Raw genomic sequence first — 13450 nt, 5'->3', positions numbered from 1 at the left:
GGGCTTAAGTTATCCAGGTTTCTGATAAGTCTTGCCTTTAAAAAGGCCTAAATCTGAAACTGCACTGTGTTGACATCTAGTGGTAATTAAGAGAAGTACACTATATGTCCAAATGTTTGTGGACAATTCTTATAATGAATGCATACAGCTTCTTTAAATTGCACTTAATGCTGACACAAATGTGGCAATGCACACACACATCTTGTCTAGTCCTTGTAGAGAAGTGTTGCGAACAGAAAACCCTAATGGCATGGGCTAGAGGAGTATAAAGCTGTGGAGCAGTGGAACTGTGTCTACTGAACGATGGTGCTCCAGCCAATACTTTTTTGGAAGAGCTAGGATTGCTGAATGCAATCAGAAACTTACAGCAATGCTCCAAAATCTAGTAGAAAGCCCTTCTTCCACTCCAACAAAAGCAGGATACATTATTTTTTAACATCCTTGATTTCAGATGAAACAAGAATTAAACAGATGTCCCAGTACTTTTGTACATATAGTGTATGGTATGTTGCGCTCTGTACTGCAGGATGTTTGTGGCGGCTGTTCTGGAGACACATATATGGGATGTGGGCGATGAGACTCAGACTCATTAAAGACTGAAAAAAAACAGGCATCAGATAAGCAAAAGGCATTGATGCCAGTTCAGATTGCACTGACCCAGGAGGAGTGATTCATTTCACCCCAGCTGTAGGCTGTTTGTTTAAAGATAAACTCAAATAAGCTCTAAATGCAGTGTTTTAAGGCACACTTCACCCAGAAATGCCCCTTAGCTTTAATTTATTTGCATTACTAATAAGTGTTTCTGTGTAAAATGTTCCTTTAAGGGGAAATTCCACCAACTTTTCTAAATGGGTGTTCACAATTTTAACCATGTTACTGAGTTTGACATATATAGAGCCATAAGCAGGGCAGCAATGTTGACACCACACTATACCAACCCTAATTTCAAGCCAAGTAATTTAGAGTGGTTTATTGAATTGGTTTATAACAGAAAATATTATCGACTCAAATCCACATATAACCATTTATTTTATTTTAAAAAATAAATTTTTAAGTCATTTAAATTGGTTTATTGAAATGATTTATAACAAAAAATAATACAGAATCAAATCAACATATGGCCATTTATTTTATAAAAAAAAACTCAGTATTTATGATGTGGTAAATTAGTGATACACAAAAAAAAGTGGTACAAGTATTAACTGAAGGTTTTTTTTGTACCTCTCTACTGTGGTTGTTACAGAATACATTTTAGACTTTGTTCATATTTGATATCTGAGTAGTTTTGTTTTGTTACTGCAGTTGCCAATTTCAATGCTATGAACTACTACAAACAATTATATCAACTGAAAATAAATCTCCAATAACTGCCAGTCTTTTGCTGGCTCTCAAAAAAATGAGTAGCACATAAGCAATAACAGTTCAGACTAGCTTCAACTAAAAGCAATAGAAATGCTTTTTAACTCTTAAACATGAACTTTTTATGTTTACAATGTGAACTGAATACAGTAAAAGTTAAAAGTGGCAATGAGTTTTCTAAAATGCCTGAATCCTCTCTGGTAAGCATTATGTAATGCAATAGCAGTATGTAAACTGATCATAAAGTTTTACCTTAGTGGATGGTTTAGGAATGCCTACTTCTGTATCTGTAAGTTGTGAGGTGTTATCTTGCACTAGCTGGCATGGTCATAGCCAGGTGATGTGAAATATCGGAGTTGAAGCAAGGCATGATAGTGGGTGCCAGATGAATTCCACATTTCATAATCCACAATGCCACTTGTGTGCCAGGAATACAGCACAGAATGCATTACCACACATAGTGGACAGTGCAGTGGGGGGTAGTGATTGTGACTGGCCACATCCACATCCAGTGTAGGTGCCCCCACATGCATAACCTGCAGGTCAGTGCAGTGTTCTATAGCTGCAAAGTCATCGAACATGACACTAGTTCCTGTCCCATGATATGTGGCATATCAGCGTAGTATCACTACTGTGGAAAGTGAGTATTGGCATTGTTTCTCATTTTTATTCTGGCATTTTTAAAAACACAAATCTATTTAATAGGGAAGGAATTGTGAAAAATTGGTGGAGTTTCCCTGTAATTATTGTTGCCACACTGCAAAGTGGACCTGGTTCCCAGCAATGACTCTCAGTACTGCCCTAAGAGGCCATCAATCTCTTTTTCTCTGGTCATTTGCTCTCATTTCTCACCTTTTGTATTAGTTAATGTGCGTTTGGTATTCAGGCCAAACGAAGAGCCTTCCAAAAACAGTGAGAGTTTCTTCTGAAGAAACCAGCATTCTCTCTTACCCTCTCTCTCTTTCCCTTCTTTCTCTCACTTTTGTACTCTCTCTCTCTCTCTCTCTCTCTCCTGTTTCTGAGGCTCTACTTCTTTTTCTACAGTATGTTTCTAAACCCAGTTAAAGGTGATGCAGCGGATTCAGAATGAGGGGATTCAGGTTGAGGTGTGGGAGGAGCAGAGCTGGGTGCCTCTTTCTGTAAACTCAAAGCGAGGTGATCAGTGTAGTGTCTTTTTTTGTCGCCTTGTCTCCTGCTTGCATCCCTATGTGGAACGCTAACCTTCACACTCTTCCTATGCAACAAAAAAAAAGAAAGAAAAAGAAAAAAATACTACCTGAAAGCTTTCACCTGTGCAAATACGCCTCACTTTCCAGCAGCGAAGATCACGCCGTTTCTTACGACTGAAATTTTTTTCGTCTTGGTTTTTAATAATAAAATATATATAAAATAACAGAATTTATAAATTGGACTGCAAACTGCAATTCTGAGGTGCAGTCATTGAATACAACATTGTTTTGTTTTTTTTTGTTCCTTTTTTAGTATGCTGTATTGTTATCTAACATGATAGACTGTAAAAATGGCATGTATATTAATTCTGTACAATCATATTTATTATTGTCTAACGTGTATATATATACATGAATAGAGTAACGTTTAGATATGTCTCGGGCCTTAATTTACAGTCGAGCTGGGGGTCTGTTTTACTAAATGAAAAGTTTTTTTAGACCCTTTTGCGTAGGTAGTTTTCTTTATTATTTTCTCTCTAATGTACGTCTGTAGGCATCTGTGCTTGCCAGCAGCCTTTTATATGTAAAGTTGTACATAGGCACTGATATGGTAGGCACAGTGATTATGCACTGAACTCCATTACCCAGAAGGCACCAGTCCTGTAGGTTTTGGGAACTGAATGTCGTTAGTTGGACAAGCCAATTGGGACTTGTAGTTCTAAAGGGACTTTGTGCCTACCACGGTTTCTGTCTTTGGCTACTAATGCTGCCTTCACATGCTCAGATGATGGTTTCTGCTATTGTTTCCCTGTCATTGCATTCAAGGGCTTTGAAATCAGAACTATGCTTAGCTAACTACGCTAACCTGATCCCTTTTGGTATGTTCTAAACATTATTGATCACAGGAAAAAAAGATTTATTCAACTAACTGTGGATAAACTGGTAACTACTAAAAATAAACTGCACTGTAAAGCAAAATATACATAGATGTACATTGAAATGTAAAGGATTAGCCTATTTAGTAATAATTTAGTAATTAATTTAGTCAGTTAACCTGATCTTTTAACCTGGAACTTTCCAACATGTTTTTAAATATCAGTGCCCTGACTGTGACTTTTTATTAAGCATTAGCCCACTGAGTAGCTATCTTGTTAGCTAAACTGATCTGTTTTATTATGTTTCTAATATCATCCACCAATGTAAAAAAAACTGTACCATGAGACAGCTTTAATCTGACAGCTGTAATCAAATAAGCCCTAATTAGAGACAATAAATAAATTATTAGTCTGCCTACCATCTAGCTATGTAATTTGCTATCATGGTCAATGTTAACTTGTACTTAGCATTTTATCAAAATATAAAAAAAAAATTACAATGTGTGATCTTTAATAATCTATTCTACTCTATCTGTACTGCTACTAGGCATATAGAGAAAATAAAAATAAGGCATTAGCTTTACAAATTAATGAATTTAATTTAACATTTTCAGCTCTATAAAAATGTACACAATTTGACAAAATAACTGATGTTATTAAATATCACAGGCCTCAGTGGTGACTAATGCAAGTAATTATGGTGTAAAGTTTAGCAATTACATTTTCTAACTATATAAAGCTAAATTCAAAATAAAGAAGAAATTGGTCTTTACCCATTTTTTAATTATTAAATTTGTCCTATTTTGTATCTGAAATAGATCTGATCTGATGGTATAATCAAACGAACGAAACGCAAACATTAAAAAATCTGTTTATAAAAGATATATATTATTTTCCTGAAATTACGATTGTGGGTGGCAGAGAAAAAAATATATAATTGGGAAAATAGGTGAAAACTATTTTCTTGTACACTGCACCAGATTAACAAAAAAATATTACATCCAATTTTCTATTTTTGCATTTATCCTATAATAGCCTATCAGAAAATTTAATTAATAGATGTTACACTGACAAAAACACATTTTTTTCTTCATTATACTGAATGGGGAAATAATTAAGTTTTATACCCAATTTTCTATTTTTGCGTTAAGCTTGATTTGGTTAGAAAATTAAACTGCTAAACATTACACTGATCAATTATACATAGAAAAAATTGACATTAACACATCTATTATGTAGCTAGTTAGCTACCATAACCTATTTAGCATATATTTATAATATTTTTGCAATGTAAAAATCTAAATTTACGCAGTGTGACCACTGGATACAAATGTATTTTTAAGTATCAGAAGTCTAACTAGTGACTACTAGATGTAGTTAGCATCCCGAGTACCTAGCTAACTAGTTAGCTTAGCTAACCTACATAAATAAACTATAAATAAAATAAACATAATTAGACTACAAAAAGTAGTTGTATATAAAAAATACATTTAAAATTATATATATAAAAAATATCCATAGTATATAAACAGTCTTGTAAAGGTTTAAAATAATTACCGCTGACTATTGAAAACTGCCTTTTCCTCCACCATGATCAGGATGATTTCCGCTTTTGTTCCCTGTTATCAAGTCATAATTAAAAAGTAATTGCATTAAAGCATTTTTAAATTAAAATTAGACTTAGCTAACTATGCTAACCAGATACATTTTGGTATGTTTTAAACATTATGGATCAAATTGTTTAATTAAATAACTGTATAAACGGGTAATTACTAAAATAAAATGCATTATAAAGTAAAATTTACATGGATGTACAACGAAATGTAAAGGATTAGCCAATTTAATACTACCAGTATTTAGTCAGTTAACCTGGAACTTTCCACACAAGTAATTACAAATATGTGTTCCCTTAGCTGAAAAAAATTAGGCATTAGCCTACCTACTGTCTAGCTATATTGTTAGCTTAGCTAAACAATTCATGAATTATGCTTAGCTAACTATGCTAACCTGATTTGTTTTGGTATGTTTTAAAGATTATTGATCACTGAAAAAATGATTTAATCAAATAAATGTGGAGAAACTACTAAAAATAAACTGCATTTGGAAATGATTAAGCTGTTTATACTTTAGTTAGCTAACCTGAGCTGCTAATCTGGAACTTTACACACTTTACTTAAATTATGTTATCAAATATTTGTGCCCTGACTGTGTGAGTGTAGTAGCTGAAAAAATGAGGCGTTAGCTTACATACTGACTAGCTATCTTGTTAGCTAAACTGATCTGTTCTGGCATGTTTTTAACAATCAAATAAGCCCTAATTTGTGACTGTAAATAAAGTATTAGCCTGCCTAACACCTACCACCTTCTCCTACATCCTTGAACAGTGTGTATTTAACCAAGAAATTAAAACGTTTTAGAAAATTCTCATTTGTAATTCTGACTTTTCGGTTGGAAACTCATGGTTAGCACCTGAAGGCAGCATATGTGTCCAGTAGTCAGCTTGTGATTCTGTCCTTTCAGCTAAAGCATTTCAGCATGTGGACAGTGCCTTTTTTAAACCAGACTCTGTTCAAATCGCCACCAAATGACAAGACTTTTGCACCGCGCTCTTTTCTTTTGCCTTTTTTTTTACCCCGAACAGACTGGTATCATTATTCATTTATGGTTATTTTGTTTCTTCTGCATGTGTTTTAAAACTTACAGAGCATTAGGAATGCATAGAGCCTCCAAAGAGAGGCTCGGCATTCTCGTTTATGCTTCTTCCTCTTATTTTTTTTTTCTTTTGGAAAATGTCTGTTTTTCCAAAAACACCATAGATTTTAAAGAGATGTACATAAGAAGTTCACTGAAACATATTGCTATGATAATTGTCTTTTAATGCACTGTTATTGCTGAAATATTTAGTGGTAAATGAAAAGTATTTAATGTTTTTATGTCTTGTTTAGACACTAAAGATATGGCAGTTATATATGACAGCTAGATGGCGCTCTTTTAAGGAGTCTCTATGTAAATGTATAGAAATATAATGCCTCCCAGTTAACACATGCGTAGGCCTGCACCCCATGTCTCTCTCTCTCTCTTTCTCTCTCTCTCTCTCTCTCTCTCTCTCTCTCTCTCCCTTTTACAGAGATTGCGTGTTTGTCTTTTTCATGCACAAACTTCAGCACTTAAAAGCTCGCATTTGTGTCACTCTTGACCACTTGAGTGGTTGTCTCTGTCCTCTGCACTACACGCCAAAAATATGGAAGCACTTAATAAAGGTATTAAATAAATATTTCAATGTAATCATTTAGCCAAAAATCACCATTATATAGATTAACCAAAGACGTTTTATTAAAATATTCTATTGCAGTAATGTAGCGCAGCTTTTATTCACACTCTTTATTGATTATATTCCCCATCTTTTCAGATCTTAGGGTGCTTCTAAATGGGGATATGATTCAAGCTACACCATAGCTCGTCATATTATTGTCTATTAAATTAAAGAAAGAAAAATGCATTTATATTGTGTTGCTTCCAAATCTTAGGCCTGTAGTGTAGATCACAGCTCTCTCTGCTCACATCCTTAAACTCTTTCAGTGTGTTCTGTGCTGGACGAGCATGCTTTGAAAGCTGCCGTTGTGGTGGCATTCCGTAGACAGTCGTAGGCCGACTGCGAAGAGAGCGCAGAAGTGTTTGGACAGAGCCCATCCCTTGAACTCACTGTAGACTACATTTGTAAGCATTCAAGCAGACCAGACATGGCACCAACTCTGCTTGGAAACTCCCTCAGTTTCCCCTGTCCTCATCTCCGGAAACTGAGAGGTGGTTCCTATAAAAGTGGAGCTGATGGCGATGCTAGTTGTCTCTTCAGACCCTAAATTCTGATTGGACGAGCTAGTGGAGGTTCTCAGCACTCTGATTTCTTGCCTGAAGTTTCAGTTTATGAAGAATGTGCCCTCTCAGGCATTCTTAACAGAGAAAAAGAAAAACCTGGAATGCAATATATAAATTATGGGGAAATTTGAGAAAAGGTACCGTATTTTGTTGATCTTTCGGTGAGCCGTCAACCGAGCAACATGCAGTGTAATTTTGGGCAAGTAAGCGTGTCTTTGCTATCGTAACGTCGGGAAAACTATGCCTCGCTGAGCTTATATTGTGCAAAAGGCATGTACTCATCCGTGTGTTTTTTTTGGGTTTAACGAGAAATAAACTATTCAGTGTGTCACTTCCCATTCCCTGCATAACAAGCAGAGATGTACGTGCTGCCAGGAAAGCAATGCAAAGGAAAAGGAAAGCAACCTTTAAGTCAGTGGTGCACCTGTGTTTTTCATTGCCAAGATAGCAATATGCCAGAAAATGTACCTGAACACACCACATGAACAAGAACACCACGCCCATAGATATATTCACAAGTCTTTACTATTTAAACTGTGCAGGTGCAAGGCATGAAAATAGACTGTTGGCAGAGTGTAAAATAGCAATGAGGATCATGACACGCCTTGCAAAAACATAGCATTCACTTCCCAGTGCATACAGTCTTTTCGAATCCAGTGGTTTTGTGATCTATCAAAATATAATTTGTGTATTGCATTCCATGCTTTCTTTATTACTGTTACACCGGCACAAAAAACTCTTCATACAGTTTGACACTTAAAACAATCATTTAAAAATCTGTATTTTCTTCAAATATGCTCTTAACAAAGGTTTGAAGAGTGCCACAGAAGAACCACTTCTGGTTCATTAAGAGCTATGTTTGTAAAAAGAAGTTTGTGAGAGTGAGGAGCCTTTTAAATGATCTAAAGAACTGGTCTTTAAACCTTCTTCTGGAGACCCAAATCTAACACACCACCCCTTCAGACAAAGGGCTTCTTGTGCTTAATACAGCACTCATTGGCTGGATCAGGTTAGGTGGAATAAAATTGGACCCAAAGTCTGTTAGAAGGTAGGTCTAGGTCTTCAGGAGCAGAGTTTGTGATCACTGATTTAAAGGTTATAATAAGGTTTGCGGTTTCTTTGTACAACCTACATATTGTATGAGGGTTCTTTACACTTTAAAAAGGTTCTTCATTCTCACATCTTCGTTACAAAAAAGAACTATCAACCAATCTTTGTGAACAAATGTGGTTCATCCATGGCCTCAAAGACCTGATTTTTGGCAGCTCTGTTTTTGGAGTGTAATGGGGCATATTAAATGTTTAATGTTCTGACCAAACCTGGACTTTGCTGATTTAAACCACAAACCCCAGAGTTCACATTGTGCTGAAGTGTTTTCAGACACTAGCTTTAAAGTTAAGAGCATTGATTTTCTAAGCCTCGAATCTTGCCCTTTATACGACTCTTGATGTTTGTCTACTAACATGCATCGACTACGTATTTTCCAGTGAGTGTACGTTCATGTGTGTGACCATGCAGACGCACTCTAAAGCTCTGAACTTGCCAGCAGATGCCTGCTGTTAGGATCGTTTCGTTCTGAAGTAGCTAAGGGAATAGCACAGCGCAGGCAAGCGACAAAAACTCATTTGTACTCTCTGGCTGCTTGTAGCTATATTGTCCTTTATTTCACTGTATAAATGACTGTTAAATGAGAAAAAAGTCATGTATATTTATTTTATATCCTCTATTGTAATAAAAATCTCTTTTTTGCTTCATGTTGTCTTTTCATGTTTTTTTCCATGAGGTGGAGGTTCCCAGTTAATGAAGTCATGCATGTTAATTGTGTGTGTTGTGGTAGATAGACAGACAGACAGACAGACACTTTATTGATCCCAGAGGGTAATTCTGGGCCATATATCATAATTAACATCCATTCCTGCATTTCAGGCTTGCAACACATTTCACACGAGTTGGGACAGGGGCAGTTTAAGGCTATAAATTTAACAAATTATTGATTGATTATTGATTTTAAACAGGTGATGTCAACAGGTAATTATAATTATGATTTTGTGCATGAGCAGTATCCACAAAAGGCGGAGTCTTTACGGAGAAAAGATTGGAAGAGGATCTCCAGTTTATAACAAATGCATGAGACAATTATTGAAATGTTTAAATCAATATTCCTTATAGAAAGATTGGATGGGATTTGTATATTTCTCCCTCCACAGCCCCTAATGTGCATAAAGGGAAAGGGCTTAAGCCTCATCTCTGATCTCTCAAATGGCACTATATCAACTTATCCGGGCTCTAAAGCATCTGGGAATGACTGTCATGCAGTGGAAACATGTATTTTGGTCAGACAAATCAGTATTTCAGAACATTTTGGGAAGAAGTAGAGAACATGAGCTTTAGACCAAAGATGAACCAAAAAAAGTACCATACAGACTGTTATCAGCAACAAGTCCAAAAGCCACTAAAACATTTCAGCACTTTTTTTAACACCCTTTGTGTTGTGAGAAGAATTGGCGACACTAAAAAGCGGTAAATGCTTTATCGTCCCAACTTTGTTTGGAATGTATTGCAGGGCTGAAATGCAGGTGTGGATGTATATTAATAAATAAAATGAAATGGATCAGAGAGTACATGAAATATAATTGGTTGTGTCTGCAATAAAATATTGTTTTTCTGATTTAAGATTAACTATTACTATTTTGTAAAATACAGCAGTAATAGGTAATGTTGGTAAGTGTGGTAAACAAACAAAATAAAAAATAAATGAAAGAAATAAAATGTTAAGTGATGGCAAGATAAAAAAAAAAACTCACAGGAAACGCATCTAGGTATTCAGGGCGTCCTTGTCAAAAACAGATGTGTGCTGCAGTTGTTTGAGGTGTAGTTACTCAAGGGTGCCACACAGGGTCACTGTCTTTTCTTCATAACATCATACCATCAGACCTACTAACCTGAACATTTACATTGCACTTTAATGCACCAGTTTAACCCGGTAATGAGCTGTTAATCAGCTGATTAGTACAATGTTGATTTTTGGTTTCTGAGCTCTGGGTTGACTTTCTGAATAGGAAATCTGACTTGTGGGGGTGTTGCATTCAAAGTTCCTAGTTAATCTGAGGGAGTTCGAAGGAAAAACACCATTGAACCTTTCCAGGTTTTGCACTAAACTCAAGGTGAGTTCATTTTTATATAACATTTTATTCACAAAAGCATATCAGTTATGTTTATGTAAATAAAATAAGCTAAAAAGATAGTGAGAAGTAGAGAATAATGTTAATTAATAAGAAATAATAATATTACATATAACAATAATATTACAAAATTAAGCAGTCACCCTTTTTCTGCAGTATCCTATGTGAAAATATATTTGATTAATCTATAATTAAGGCCTTTAATCTTTAATTATTATTAATAAACTCTTTTTTCACCTACATTTTGTCTCATGTCTTTAATGTCTTGTAGATGTACTGCACAATCTCCATTATCCCATTTTGCATTAAAATCACATTGAAATAGTATTTTTATTAGTAAAATTAATTTGATTAACCCCTGAGCCCTACCTACATTAATTAGTTAATTGAGTATAAATAAAAGAGTGTTTAAAATGGTTACAAGGCAAATAGATCATTGTTGCTTAGAGTGCAGCTGATACTATGAGCCAGAATGGAGTTTCTCATGTTTTCTTTAATTATTCAATATTCTTAAAGTCAAGAGTCTATTAAACAGCTACCCAGCCCATCATAAGTTGAATGAGATGTTTATTCTCTGGATGTTCACTGGTTAAAAACGCTGTGGTCCTCTTAAAGCATTAGTCAAGGAACATTGAATTTTGTGGCACTGCGACAACAAAGAGTTCTGCAGTAAAACAGTAAAAACTCTCCCACTAAAGCTCACAATATGTGTGTTTACCATTTGCTCCTCTAGTAAACTCTGATCTAATCCTGGAGTGGCTAAGTCTCCGCAGATCCTGATCAGGCTTTTCAAACAAATCCTCTAAATGTATGTCTTCCGACAGTAAAATCAGCTCACAACTGATGCCAAGCTTTTTATTTCCTTGCAAAAATGGGTGGAGAAGATGCACAGAAGGTTGAGGAGGGTGTTTTTTGCTCCAAGACTGTTCTTCCCATGTCTCATCCTTTGTCCTCTGCAGATGTATGACATCTTATCAAATGCCTTGGACATGTCACAAAGACTTTCAGCCTGAGAGCACGGATCCTGGAACAGATCTTGCTCTGTCTGTGATGGTCTTAGTCTCAGTCTGGTCCCACAGGGCCAGGTCACTACTGGGTTTACTGTGTCTCCTGCTCACACAAAGTTGGTTCACCTTATCAAGGCCTTTGAGAGCTGAAACAGATGTGCTGAATTAGGAAGAACTGCTAGACTGGGCAGTGCTATGACCATCCAGCCCTGAATAAATGTGAAGGAACAGAGCTCATATCAGCATTTATTTGCATACCATCTACCCAACTAACAGAGAACATTATAAAAAACATTTAGCAATGCTTTGAAAAGGTTCCAGGAAGGTAAGTCTGTAACAGAAATAATGTTCCAGGAATGTTCTGAAAAATAATGATTTGAACATTTAATTTAACTGATACATTGGTGTGAAAAAGTGTTTGCCCCTTCTTTCTTATTTTCTTATTTTTTGCATGTTTGTCTTTTAAATGTTTCAGATCATCAAACAAAATTAAACATTAGTCAAAGACAACACTTCTCATGTGGAGCATGTGGTTTTGAGCTCACCTATAGCACACACACACACACACACACACACACATGGGTGGGCTGCATTGGGGATGCACTGCTTGATGAGTGTTAAATGCTTTGTGAATGCGGGTGGCCACTGGGCCTGGGACAGCCTGTGCTGGACAGTAAGCCGATACGCAGTTCAAAAGCTCCATTGTTGGGAGGACAGAGCGTGACTCATCAAACACAGGGCTGGGGCAAGGCCAGCACCAGGCCTAGAAAGAGTGTGCGTGTGTGTGTGTGTGTGTGTGTGTGTGTGTGTGTGTGTGAGAAATACAGAGTAAAAGGCTATCGCGGCCTCCCACACACGTTCCAGGGAATCAGTGTCCATGTGTGTGTGTGTGAGAAGAGAATTCTCAGGATTCAGATTTGCTGAGTCAGCTCTATCCTATGTGTTTCTTCCCAAATACATGGGTTCATGTGTGTGTGTGCTGACATGAGACACACTACTAAAGGCATTCTTCGGTTTAGCTCCCCTTGGCTGGAGGTAAACTCTCTTTCCCCAAGCTGTGGTGTCAAGAGGTCACTCTGTATGTGTGTGTGTGTGAGGCAGAGCGTGTGAGTCAGATGCAGAATGCCAAATGCCACGCATCCACACAATCTACCAGTGAGCTGGTGTGCAGTGGTTTTACAAGAGCACCCACTATCTCTTGCCCTCAGCTTACAAGAAAACCTCACCCTGCACTGCCCTCTGTCAAATTACAAAGTGCAGTGCCTTAGTGAAATAGCAACGTTGTGAAATCTCTCAGCCTAAGCAGCTCATATCTTCTTTATTTTAAAGGAAAGTCAATGTAAAATACTAAAACATCTTGTCCATTATGTCCTTGGCAAGGGTGTGAAAAGTAATCACATTCATTACTTTCTGTAGAAGTTGAAGTATCAACTCAAGTTTTTTACTAAAGTAAAGTAAAAGTCTAAAAGTACTGCTTTTAAAACTTATTAAAATCATAAAAGCAAAAGTAATGTAAGGGTCCGTAAAAAAACATTTTCTTGAACATTCATTTAATGTGGCCTTGGGTTAATTAATATTTTTTTAAAAGTTTTAGCAAAAGCTAGACATTGTGCGATGGCGATTGGGCTGACGTTACGTCCTCCAGATTTCCCACCATTTTCCTTGGGCCCTGTCGGTTTGTGCTCAAGAAAATGCTCAAGAAAACGCCAACTCCTCCACTCGTATGCAGCTGCAGCTTTCCGCACAGATAAAATTAAAAGCTCTGCAAGCTGCACCACACCGCACAGCACACCTCAGAATTTGTCTAATTATGTGTATGCGGCCACCAGGCAAGACAATGGAAATCTTTGGAGGCAGAAATCAGGCAGCACAGGCACCTCCAACACAAAATTGTACTTAAAATGGTCAGTTTTTTTTTACGTCTACTTAGGGTAAGTTCGGGGTGGATTTTTTTAGGCCCAATCTAAGCTCTATTGCATTTG

Source organism: Astyanax mexicanus, chromosome 1 (assembly GCF_023375975.1).
Source record: "Astyanax mexicanus isolate ESR-SI-001 chromosome 1, AstMex3_surface, whole genome shotgun sequence".
Taxonomy (NCBI): Eukaryota; Metazoa; Chordata; class Actinopteri; order Characiformes; family Acestrorhamphidae; genus Astyanax; species Astyanax mexicanus.
The sequence above is the reverse complement of the archived record's forward strand: the minus strand, read 5'-3'. Positions refer to the sequence as shown.